The sequence below is a fragment of the Convolutriloba macropyga genome, unplaced genomic scaffold (genome assembly GCF_964194025.1).
Source record: "Convolutriloba macropyga unplaced genomic scaffold, txConMacr16.3 SCAFFOLD_6114, whole genome shotgun sequence".
NCBI lineage: Eukaryota > Metazoa > Xenacoelomorpha > Acoela > Convolutidae > Convolutriloba > Convolutriloba macropyga.
Window position 1 is genome coordinate 1 of NW_027449263.1, and position 13,831 is coordinate 13,831.

The following is a 13,831-nucleotide window of genomic DNA, read 5'->3' on the forward strand; positions in this document are numbered from 1 at the left end:
GAGCGCCGCTTTCTCCATTTATTTTACTTAGTTTTACTTGGTTATTGTTAGTTAACTCGTTTTAACTTGCTATGTTTCCAAATTTCACAGTTTTTTTACGTCAACTTAAATGAAATGCATATAAAAGAAACCCCGTAAAAGTTTCAAAATAAAGTGTATGGCGTTGAAGGCAGTAAGTAAAAACAATATATGAAACCCTCCGGACAACGAACTATGTTTGATTAAAAAATATGACCGCATGAAAATTCAAAATTTTAAGTTATTTTCAAAGCTGGGATAGATCTAGTTTAAGCTGCACTTAGATCTCGAAGCGGCACCAGTTTGATAAGTCTTTTTTGGGCTTCACAGAATTCAACGTTAAATTTATAAATTTTACAAATTTTCAGCGTCTTTTTCTACGCGATAGATTTATTCTTTTATTTAAACAATTATAAACAAAAAAGTTCTCATATTAAAAACACTGAATGATTTTGAATTTTTAAAATGTTTTTCTTCAAATCTATTGCACTTTTGTCTGCAAAAAAGTTTAAACACCGTTCATTTATTCAAAGACCAGTTGTCAAATTATTTGTTAACAGTCAATGCATATATACAATCAATACAATCAATGCATTCAAAATTTTTCAAATTTAGTATTCACAGTGAAAACACGCAAAAATTTGCTCACAGATTGGTTTGAATTCATATAAATGTTTTTCTTTCAAAGTTAGACATATCAAAATTTAATTTTACACCTGGTTTCTTTTTATTGTACAGATTATTTGATTTGAACTTCTTTTACAATTTTATTAATTTTTCTGTTTATTTACTTCTATTTATCTTTAGCTACTGGCTGTTTGAAGTGGACCAATTGTTCTTTCGAATCTGCGGATTTTAGATCTCTCTTTACTTCATTTCAAATTTCACCGATACGCTTTCGAGACTTATCCGTTTTTCATTTTTCCAGATACTAAAAAGTCAGTATTTTTTTTTGTTAATTAGATGTATTCCTTTGGAAATCCATGCTTTGGTCATTTTGTGATTAACTTTTGGTGTTTTCTCCAGAGCTCATTTAGAAGTGAGTGGGAGAGAAAAAGAAAAATTTCCAACATTTTATGTAATAATTATACAATAAGGGGATATATTCTTGACACGGGTCTGTAATAATAAGTGCAAAATTCGGAATTTTCCGACAGCTACTGTTGTTATCTTGTTAACAGTGATATCAATTTATTGCGAGTGGTGTATGACTATGTCGTTGCAGTGTAGCGAGTGAGAAATCCTGGGACAGTCCTGTTATGATCAAGAGCTGCTGTTGGTACACAGAGACTGGCCGCTGTGGTCTCTTCTGTCCATTCGTCATATTCCCATATGCACTCACAGAGAAGACACGCTGCATATTTGACGTCACTGAATTCCCATTTGACCGACAAGAATGCCACATCGAGTTAGTTAATTCAGTAATTTTTGAGTTCGCTAATAAAAAAAAGACGAGTAAAACTGTCCAATAAGGATCTACTTCTTTTTACTCCCGCTATTTCCCCCCAATTTCAAATATCATCTCTTCTTGAGCCTACTTCTTATAACTCCGGAGACATTTTGTTCAAAATTGAAAGTATTTGTCATCATCTGTCTTCAGAGATACTTCTCTGTGAGCATTCGGGAAAAATAGTGGCAAGATTTTGCCGCTATTATCAACAATCACCATCATTAAAAAGTATCATTAAAAAAGTATCATTAAAAAGATCGTCCGGCGTACAATTCGATAGAAAAAGATTTTTTGATTTTCGTTTTTTTTTCAAAGATATATTGAGGTTTAAAGTTTTGTGTGAACACCTGATATTTGGAAGGATTTTGTTCACTTTTAGCTTATTTTTCAATCATTTTAAGATTTTTCCTTTCAATTTTCAAGTTTAATCAAAAATTTTTATCTAAAATTACATTTCAAGCTACTATATGAAACAATTAAGAGAAAATGCGGCAATTCCTAATAGACTAAAATGCTAATATTGTTCTCATAGGAAAGTTTACCATAAAAGAACCCGAAACTATTAGCTTTTTTTGTTTTTTCAATTCATTTATAGACCAGCCGCTTTTCATATCAAGGTTCCGTTAATGACAAACCTCATTTACAGTCAAATGATGCCCAATGAACAAAAAATTCGTTTTCTAGGAATCACTCATGTCTTCTTCTGGCTTCGGCCCGGAGTTTTCATAATTTGTGATGGAATTTTGATTTTCTTTCAAAGATTATACAAAGTTTTTGTTGTCTTATGGCATAGAATTGTTGACTAAAAGTGCAATAGGCTTCTTAATGAGCATTAACTGAATCTATCTATTTTTTTGACTGAATAGCAAATGGCTGTTAAGAATTCAAATAAGAGTTTTCGATATTTTTTGAACAACAACCGATCTTAAACTTATTTTTATGAATGGTAAGTCATTCTCAGTAATAACAACACGCCCTTCCTTTCTACTGCATCCAAAATTAATCTGGATTGCGGTTTTGATTTGTATCTAGTGGTTTATGACTTCGAGGCCAACAGTTTTTTTCAATTTTTAGTTTTTGGATATTCTTGTCATAATTTTGCATCCTTTTAAAATCTGATGACATTCATTTAATACTGATAAATCCCATTTGTTTAAAGAACGAAATCAAGGGATCACAGAAGAAGCTTATGATTTAAATGGCTTCGACATTTTCTTCTCGCACTTTTCTACTGAATTTTTGTTTTTGCCTGTATTTTCTGTCGTTTTCATAGTAATAAAACTTAATGTGAGGTCCTACTGATGACTTTTGAATGACAAACGTCATAGTCTTCTCACCGCGTCATAACTTAGCGTATTTATTGACTTCCGTTAAAAGCTACTGAATAGCGTTGAAACTACGATATTTCTCAAAATTTTTGTGGTTTCAATATGTTTCATACTTATTGATTTTTGAAGCAATATTTTTTTTAGAGAGAAGCATCCCATTTTCGTTAAAAAACTTGGAAATATAAAGTTTTTACTGAAAAGTTTTTTAATGGCTTCGAAATTTTTCTCTCTCAATTTTTTTTGACTTTGCTGTTTTTGATGGTCCTTTTTTATGCTCTATGTAGTAGTTAAATGCTGAGAGGGCTCATAGACCTCTAATTGAGGGTTGAGTGAATGAAATTTCTCAATGCAGTCAGTTCATAGCGAATAGTCTGAAAGTTTATGGTGTTTCTCTTTTTAATTTTTTTTATTCCTTCACTTTTTGTTGTTTTTCTCGTCAACTTGTAATTTATTCTCATCATTGAGAGGTCCCATCAATTCCATGAGAAAGTTAAATTGTTTTTTGATATTTTATGCTAACTGAGGTTTTGTTTGTTGAACGATATGCGTTTTCATAAAAGTTTTGTGATTGGCTGTAATTTGTATGTCTCTTTCTGTTTATTTTCTTAGCATATCGCGTAATAACAGATTGAATGCTTTTCAAATGAGGACCAAATGAACTTATATAATCGTTTGATAAAAATTTTGCTGAATTAGTGTAAACATTAATTGATAGAAGAAAAACAATATTCAGATAATCGCTAATAGTTTTAACGGCTTTAATAGATTTCTTTTCGGAGAACTTTTGAGTTTTTTTTTAATTTTTCTTCTTCTTTAGTCCGTTTCTATGTCGTAGTTCAAACAAAGACAGATCCTATCATTTCCATACTTGTTTTTTAGTAATATTTTTAAGTTTTTTTAAAAGTTAATGCTTTTTAAGACATTTTAAATCAAGAAAAAGTTTAAAAAATGTTGATTGATTATCGATCCTTGCCTCATAATTTTTTTGATTTTCTTGTTGTCTTGTTAATTGTCCCATTTGAAAATATCCCATCTGCTGCGTAGTTGAAAAAAAAGTAAGTAAACCAAAATGTGATGCGCTGGAGAATATGCCTACAAAACAACGGAGGAAATTGAAGTGGTTTCATGCGAGTTAGTTAATCCATATAAATAATTCTATAAAAAGAGAGATTTCACAATTCAAGGGCTATTGTCAAGTTCAAAATCTTGATTGGAAAATACAGCACACACTTAGAATCCATTGTAACAACATGATTTAGGTTTAGTTGTTGCATAAATACTATTAAATGCTATTAAATAACAATTTTAATAAATGCTTTTGAGATTTATTGTTCCGAATTTTTATGTAGTCAGATACGTAATACCTGCGTTTTTGAAATGGAACTGAATTTACGCATTCTGCTATACTCATCACATTGTTTTTCATTTACTATAGACTAAAGTAGCAACCGGTTTTTTAAAAACTCCGGCTGACAATTCGTTTAATTTAAACGTGAAGGGATTTGAGCTGGCGTAACGGAGGAATACATTACTCCTAAAACAATAGTCCTAATTTCACCATGTGCAATCTGTAAGTAGCTGGATGATAGGAGAGTGCATTAGCTGTACTATTCTTGGCGGACTTTCTAATTTATTTTCGGAGGGATACTTCTATGTCTTATTTAATCGTTTAAAATAATTTTAGCTGAAGAAGTATAAACAAAATTTGAAAAAAGAAAAACATTATTCAGATAATAGCTAATGATTTTAATGTTGTTAATAGATGTGTTTTCGCACAAAGTTTGTGTTTTTTTTGCGAGTTTTTCTTCATATTTAGTCCGTTTCTATGGCGTAGTCTAAACAAAGATAGGTCCTATCGGTTTTGCAGTTGCTTTTTAGTAATTTTATTAAGTTTTTTTTGTTAAAAGGAAATGTTTTTTAAGACGTTTAAAATCAAGAAACGTTTTAAAAAAGGTTGATTGATTTCTGAGTTTTGCCTCATTATTTCTTTTTGTTGACTTGTTACCTTGTCCCATTTTAAAAAAATTCCATCTGCTGTGTAGTTAAAAAAGTAATATTGTTTAATAAAGGTTTTATCTGACATCATTTTGACGTTGTTACTGGGTCTTTTAATTTTAGATATTGAGTTTATACCATGAAATTTCTGTTTTTGCTGATTTTTGTTGTTTGTTTCTTTTTCTCGTAGTCTCATCGACTGATTGCGAGCCCCAGCAGACGGCTGTTCATGGCCACGCATCAGCTGTGGGATGTAATCCGGAAACCGCAAGCCGGTTATTGCGGCGAAGCCAAGGACAATCTCGAGTATCCAAAATTTTTAGCTTTATTGATCTCTTTTTTCAAAAATTTGCTTGTTTGCCTATCCTCTTGATTTCCGCACCTTTATCCCCACTGTCAACCTTAATTTCCAATCTGATCTAGTGTTCAAGATCTGTTGATAATGTTTGATTCGACAGATGTGAAACAATATCTTTCTAATGATAATTTGATAAATGAACCTCGCAAGACTGATTGCGGATTAAGAAGACAATAACCAGTATCACAACGCAGATTACGGTCTTAAGAAAAATTAAGTATCTGAATTCTTATGTTATCCATACAAAAATGTTAGTTGATTTGTTTTTAACTCGCTACATTTCGAAATTTTAAACAGAATGGTTTTTCTTCGTTTACCAATATGATCTCTCTTTGGGGGACCGGGAACCAAATAAATCCATTCAGTCTTGTTGCGTTTGATATTCGATTGTTTTTTTTAGCATTGGACCTTGGTACACGTCATTGACTATGTTCACACGTGATATTTTTGGCTATTTTGGACCCTACCATATTCGGCACCCGAGTGAAGGTAAATAGTTTTGCAGTTATTCTGTTTTATTTCGTCCCTGTTATAGCTCAGCGGAACGAGAGCATGCAATAACCCCGTCCCCTGATTACCGTAAATTTAGCATGTGAAAGCTATGCTTGCTTTGCTCTGTACACTTAGTATGAGCGTTCAAAAATCTCTGGGCAAGCTATCTCAAGCCGTGCGACTGAGATCAGATCTTTGCGCAACCATTGTCCAGACTTAACTGATCAAAATGTCGTAAATTATTGCACTCGCTTGTGTGCTCCATATAACAGCTGATCAAGACAGCAGCTCAATATGATCATTAGATTTCATCTGATTCAACTGTGGCCCTAGTGTTGAGTTTATTACAATCATATTATCTTAAAATTTTGGAAATTGAGTTTTCTGCATACAATGACTATACCTTAGCTTAAAATTGACGAATGTTCAAAAATTTATTTTTTAAAAGCTTAATTGATGTCAACAAGCAAAAATTTTCGAGCACGGGCAATCAATCGTGAAACTTGAAAATGGCAAAAAGTTTCACGAAGATTAGCCGTTTTTCAAAATTTATGTACAGTTTTCTTTCAATGGATTCTGATTTGTTACAGAGTCAGAGAAAATTGCTGTTAAAAATTGTTACACATTGTTGAAAAATCAGACAAAAACATGATTTTTTTTATATGTAGAATTGACGAAAGTGGATAGTTCTGCTGACAATTGCTTTTCAATTTTTTTTGTTAATCATTAAGTTTTTCGTTATCCTGTGATAAGTTGAACAAAATTTGAACAAATTATTTTCGCAATGTCATGCAACTTATAATCAAACACGTTTTCATCTCTTGACGTCTCGATTTGTTGACTAGTTGACTTTCTATCGGAAATAACGGTGAAGTGAAAAACATTTGACTTTTCTTCCTCAGTTCAGCAACAAGATCATTTGAGAATAAAGATTTATTGTAGTAAAAAATGTTGGCAACTTGTGATTAAAGGTGTCTCAACGGAAAAACATAACAGAACGAGTCCTGAATTTCGATAAAAACGAGTTGAATGTATTAACGACCTGACAATTATAATCGTTATGGCAACATGAAACTAAAATAGTAAAAAAACCGAAAAAAAACAAACAGAATAATTTTGAAAATTGTTTTCCTATATATGATGTTTTCAAAATTACTAAAGAATTACCTACTATAGAAATAAGAACATTTTTTGAAAATTAAAATTTTCCTAAAATCCTTAGATTTAGCACACAATACAACAACCTCGTGCAATTCACTAACCCATCAAAAAGAAAGGAAGCAAAAAATGGCAAAATTATATAGCTTTGAGAATCAGACGTCTCAAAACAGGTATCCTCAAAGATGCACACCACAATTCTTATCAAAAACATACAATAAATACTTAGAAGTCAGATATATCTTTAACAATTCAAAATCAAAAGTTAGCTCACTCATTAGAAACGAAAGTTAAAAAATTGAGAAAAACAAATTCAACAAAATTACACCACTCAAGAATGCCTGAAAACCGTTATTTTTATAAAAAAAACCCTAGGATCATAAGAAAAAAGAACAAAAACATGCGATACTCAAAACTCAACGATTAATTTTTTAAGAAAATATTCTCAGTCCGCTATAAAAGTATTTGAAAACAAGTTGCGCACTTCAAGTCTACTTTATTTTTTGCTCCCTTTACTATTATAGTGTGACTACAAACCACATATTAGCGTGAAAAAACAAAAAAAAATGGTGAACTAATTGTTATGCTTTTAAAGCAGCAGAGACATATATGTCAAATTTGTCTACCAAATTGTATGTTCTGAACTTCAAATTAAATTGAATAATTATTCATTTTACTCATCCCGTTCCTTTCGACAATTTTGGGTAAAAAAATTGGACTCTGAAAAAGGAATGTTTTTGACAACAATTTTGCAGCAATTGACAACAACAATTGACAATAATTGGCAACAATTGACAACAAGTGTATTTTGAGAAGCTAAATTCGCCAATTGAAATTATCGATTCACTTGTGATATTTCATTCCGGTAAAATAAATTGAAAGATCATTTTTTTGTTTAGTGTCGACCTGTATCAAAATTATTTTGAAGATAAAATTTGTTTTTTTTTATAATTTCTTATCTCTTTTATTTTTATTCGGGGAAAAAATTAATTGGAAAGCTAATTTTTTCAATTTAGGGGAAGCCTGTCAGAGTTATGTTCAGTAGACAAACTTTTTCTAAATTCTTTTGCCTAATAGACGGGCGGTTTACGCTAAAAAAGACAAAAACATCAGCGTTATTAGTTAAATTTTAAAATCTGAGACAAAATGGTGAAAATTAAATATTTTTACACGCTTGGTATTGCTACTCGGAAGTAATGAAACTTCGAGGCCAAGCCAAGTTGTTGATCAACTTTGAATGGTGAGAAAACTCTATGATAATGTTTTTAGCAACTATCGTTGCAACTAAAGCAGTTGCATCGCTTACCTGAAACGTACGTCAAGTCATTATTAGTACTTGACAGGTCTAATTGCAAGTTCTGCATCAGTACTGATTCAGAGCAATCATCTAGACTTTTTTACACTTGCCAGTATAATTGCAGCTATTAGTCACGACATGCACGTCTAAATGCAGGTCTTGGCTAAAGCGTGCACGTTTTAATGCAAGTCTTGGCTAAGACGTGCACGTTTCCATATTTCGCTGTTTCTGCTTTCCGATGGGGACCATCAATGTGCTACAATCAATTTGTCCACAGTTAAGAACAAGGACTGTAACGGCACGTTTCACGATATTTCCATGGTTAAAATTTATATTTCCACGATCTGAAGATTTAATAAAAGTTGAAAAGGTTGAAATAATGGCTTAAAACGGTTGAAAACATCCTACAAAGCCATTCATGTGAGCTGCTCTGACCCCCGGGGTACTATTTTATTGTTCAGGACAACTGTGGGTTAACTTACCAGCATCCCGGAAAGTGGCTAAAAATTAACCCCGATTTGTGGCACGTTACAGAGTTTTTTGAAATTCAAAATCTTCAACAGAAGTTTTATAAAAATTTGCCTTTGATTTTGTTATAATCTTGCAAGTGTCATCCAAGATACTGATTTTGGCTTGCAGTTAATCCGCGGCAGTGCAGCTTATTAGACTACTTTTCTCCCACTATGTTTTCGCCACTCTTGGTAGAGCAACAATGTCGAGAATAGAGTGGCCAAAAAATAGTACTGTTTATCTTTTTCTGACAAGATAATTCATCGATAAGTTATGCGACTGTTATTATCGCAATAATAATAAATTCGGTTTTCAAATCTGAGGACATGTCATTGTTATTAATACAAACACATCACTTAAATTTGAAACATCAGAAGGCTTATCAGAAGGCAATAAAGAATTTAAACATATGAAACGACTGTGATTGCTCAAAATTGATTATAAATAAACTGCTGCCTGCGCGGGCCGAGATTTCACCCCTATTTCACCCCTAATCAGCGGGGATTAGGGTGTAATCCGTTTTCCACAGTTATTTATCGGGGAAAAGAGTGTGAGAGTGTAATTTTTAAAAAATTACACTTTAATTACACTCTTTTATCCACTCTTTCTACACTCTTCGCAAGGAGTGTTATTTATGGTGGAATGATAAAAAATTACACTCTTTTTTCCGCCATTATGTAAAGTATCAATTTTTTTACACTCTTACACCCTTGTTTTTTTACAGAGTGTAATTTAGGGTGGACTGATAAATAATCACACTCTTTTTTCCTCCAAAAGGTCACAAAGTGTCCATATTTGCATAGTTTACAAATCTATTCTAGCAACTCAGATGACACTGAGTGCGTATGAGAGTAACTCGCAGTGGGATGTGGAGAGAGTATCAATTAAAGAAATGAACAGGACTGCCTACTTCGGACAACAACATGTGTTCGACCAAATCAGATACACGATTCACATGAAGAGGAAACCCACTTTCTTCATCAACACACTCGTATTGCCATGCTCTCTCTTGACTTGTTAGTATCGATCGCACCCACTTCACTTAAGTAAATTGACCAAAATGGTTTGAATACTAATACAAACTCCAGTTTATATTAAGAATTGATTTGATTGCCTACTTCGGTTTATTTTAGTTTAAAATTCTATAGGCTTCGGACTACAGCGTTGATAAACGTTTTACTGATTTTTATAGGATGCGGAGTATTTTGCGCTCTTTCAAAAACCAAATCTCGAAAAAGTAATTCTTAAATTTGAAGACGGCCAAAAACAAAGAGAGCGGTAAAAAACATGAAACCAGGGCTTCATTCATTTTTCGTTAATATTGTCGAATATAAACAAAATAAACATCGAATTACATGGTTTGGAAAAGTCTTCGAGCTCAATTTAGTCCTGACAACGGTCTGGAACTATTCTTATCAGAGTTCGAATCGAGCGCACACTAGTCTGATCAAAAGTGATTTTGAGCCCAATTACGTCTGATCAAGAACTACTTTTTTCCGTTTATTTTTTTTCTTTTTACTTAGAGATGCTACCTCGGCCAAGAGACAACAGCACATTAGCGTTCTGATCAGAGACTTAAGAGACTCTAGAGTCTGGTGATGTTGATTAAAACCAAGGGTTCCAGCCGATATCAAATGCCGTTCCCCCTTTAGAAGAAATTTTGATAAACGGTAGATCAAAAGTTCTTTATAGAAAAGTGTCTCGGTCCATCTATCGAGTCGGAAACATGCAGCAATGGATACAAATTAAATTATTTTCATGATATCTGGTTTTTAGTTAGCAATTTTCTTGGGATTAGCTTTTACTTAGTGAATGAATTAATTTCAATGATATTATATTAACGAATATATTGTAGTGATGTTAAGGGATTTGTTAATGTTTAAAATCGTTCTCTAATCAGACTATTTCGAGCGCACGTGAATCTAATCAGAGGCGATTTCAAACGCACTTGAGTCTGATAAGAGGCGGAACCGAGCGCAAATTAGTCTGATCAGAAGTGACTTTCGACCGGACTATAAGCTGATCAGAGGAGACTTCCGAGCGCGTTTCCAACGCACATAGAGCGCACTTTAAACTTCCGATTAGAGGTTACTTCGGTCTGGGTTGGTCTGATCAGAAGTCACTTATTTCTGCAACGGTCCAGAGACGATTTTGGTGTAGACCTCAACTTGGGAGTGTTTTCTTGGGAAAAAAATTGGTTCTTTTCGTTTGTGCCTTCAGTTAGAGAGCGCGTTCCATTACATAGTTTATCATTATTTATAAACATAACACGAGCGTCTGGAGTTGGAAAAGATTTGCACCCACTAAGCTGGGGCGCAAACGGAAAAAAAATCCAAAGAAAAACTTTAGGACAAATTGTTTAATAAACAGGTTCATTCGTTGTTCAAACTCATAGCGCTAAGGATGTAAATACCTCTCACTCTAATGCAGAAATGACAAGCCGGTGATGAAATTCTTAAGTTTTTTAATGATAATCCAATGTGCAGAGAAAGACGGTCTACGCTCTTATGAGCAGCACTAAGAGCATCATTTACAAGACTAATAATTAGGGCACTTCCTGTGTCTGTATAAATTTTCTGTCACTGATTGCTCGCGACAGTAAACTATATCCCTAATTACTTCGTTAATACCTTTTCATAGTTTCCGAGGACGTGCTGCAAAATAGAACAAAAACTCTCCTCTGACAGCACGACCCAGGTTGAGGTCCCAGACCAGAAGCTGACAGATCCAGACCAAAAAGAACGCACGGGGAGCGTCGTGTGTTCAAATTTAAACAGTCTGGAAACATAGACGAAGTCTAGACACAGGTTTTTTCCCCCATGGAGTGGTCTGGACATTGACATTTTCCATTTGGGAAGTCCCGGACATACCAAATCTGGGTCTGGGACCTCAGTCTGGATAAACTTCAATAAAATGAAAACTTGAGAAATTTATATTTATTTTAGGAGAGTAGAGAATAAAAGTACTGAGTAAGACGTTGCTCACCAAATGACAACTAGCCAATGTGGGTTTTATTCTTACCTGATCAAAGTGGTGAAAATGGAATTATACATTTCATGTGTGAAGAAATGAAATGGATTCATTAAACTTTTGATCTGGTCTTTCGGTAAACATAGTCACGTTAACTAAGTTTATTGTCCATTTATGTTGCTAGTTAAAAAATTGGATTGAACATTATCAATCATTACCATTGGAAACATCCCTTTTTATTAGCTACACTACTTTATTGTTAAATGCAATTGATAATAGAAATCAAGGCAACGTCTCGCTATATGTTAAATAAAAAACTATTCTGCGCAGCTAAACGTTTTCGAAACAAAGGTCACCTTAACACTTACATTAAACATGAAGAGTTGGGGTTAAAAATAATTTTTTTAAAAGCAAAATAGCGATGACAGAAAAAATGTGGGCTGCCAAAATGTGTTTTTTTTTGTGTGGGTGAATTCATTTATAACCAATGGTTTCATTTATTGTATGTCTTGCCGTTTAGCACAGAACGTGACTTAAGTTCTTGAAAATTGGGTCTGTTGAAAGTTTTTCCCCAAAAATTGGCAACTTGTCTCGCATTAAATATAAGGACTAGTGTTTGCTACTCGTCTGTAAGCGCAAATTGATCCATCATCCATTATGTCAATTGGCGTCTCTGATGGTATTGGAGAAGCTAATCGTGTTTGTTTTATTCCAATTATTGACGCGCAATCATCAGAGGTCGTCATCGGGTATAGTTATTAGTATCTGGGTTCTTTGAGGGTATTTTTCAACCAGTAATGACCATTCTACTAATTATGTTCTTAATTTTTATTCTCAAAAAAGTATGTGTTTCACCGCTTCTATTTGAGACAAGCATGCGACGTAGATTCCTGTAGAAGTGAAATTTATGCATCGTTTTTTGTGTAACGCGAAATCTGAATCGTGGTTTTTAAAATAAATTTTGTTAAAAATCAGTTCCAAGAAACAAATCGTAAGAAAAATTTACCTTTTTTGACAAAGTTGATATATCTATTTTTTTTGGTAGGACTATATTTTCACAGTGGCCGTCAAATTTAGTATCCATAAACAATTATGTCTGAGAAGACTATAAAAAACTACCAAAACATTTGCAATGAAACTTCTGTATCACAGTTTTTTTATATACCTAACTTTTTTACACCTAACATTTTTTATAAACCTTACTGTAAATTGGCGATATTCGAAGAAACTAAACAGGCTAAACTTTGCTCACATCTAAAACTTTAGGCTTAATGAAGGTCGCTTTGTTCGGGTTCATCAATTCCAGAAGTAGTAGCGATCAATTTATGTAATAAAGTTTCTAAGATAAAAGTTGATAATATATGCTTTTGTGATTCATTTTCAGTCCTGAACGTACTCTCAGTGATTCTGCCTGTTGAGTCCGGTGAAAAAGAGCAGCCTGGCCATCACTATTATGCTCGCTCAAGTTGTCAATCTACTCATCTTGTCGAGCATCCTTCCGACGTCTTCCGAATTCTTCCCAGCTCTTGGTAAGTCAAGTGCCCGGTGAAAATGAAGCCCATATATGAAGATCCTATAACTATCACAGGGGGTGGCTTTTCGAGAAAAGATCTTACTTAGTAAAAAGTACCCGGATATACTTATTGTGATAGTTGGGGGTGATGTTTATGATAGTTAGATACACAACAGCAATGAATTTTGAAAAAGATAACCTGCCCAGCCGAAATTGGGCGTGAACAGATTTTTTATGTCGCTTACGCTGATGTATGCTCTTGACCCAAGATCTGCAGAAATTGCTTGACTTTAGTGTGCACATAAGTTGAGTTTCGTTTTTCGTCTATTTCAGGTCGTTATTTTCTCATCACAATTGCCCTGATTGGTCTATCGCTCATCTACAACTGCACAATCACCAACTACTTCTTCAACGACTTCAAAAGCATCTACAAAACTGTTCTCAAACGTAAGTAATCACAATATGAAACTTGCGAAAATTTGGTGTTTGTCGAAAATGACAGTAATTTGTTATCAAAAATGACAAATTGCAGCATAATGCACATTGTGGCTTTCAAATTAACATTGTTGCTTGCGTTAATTTTGGAGCCACCCCCTCCCCTCAAGACATTGAAAGATCGTAGGCGGGTCTGATTCAAATCAGCTTACACCATAACAATTCAATAACTGAAAAATCTCAATGCCAATCAGCGTCAGAAAAAAATTCTATTGCTAATATAATTGGAACCTTATTTTACGATTAA

General features: G+C 33.5%; 1 pseudogene; it reads left to right on the forward strand.

Annotated features, from left to right (window-relative positions):
* The first annotated feature begins 1,246 nt into the window (after positions 1–1,246).
* On the forward strand, positions 1,247–13,544 carry LOC142354909 (neuronal acetylcholine receptor subunit alpha-7-like; annotated as a pseudogene).
* Positions 13,545–13,831: the final 287 nt, after the last annotated feature.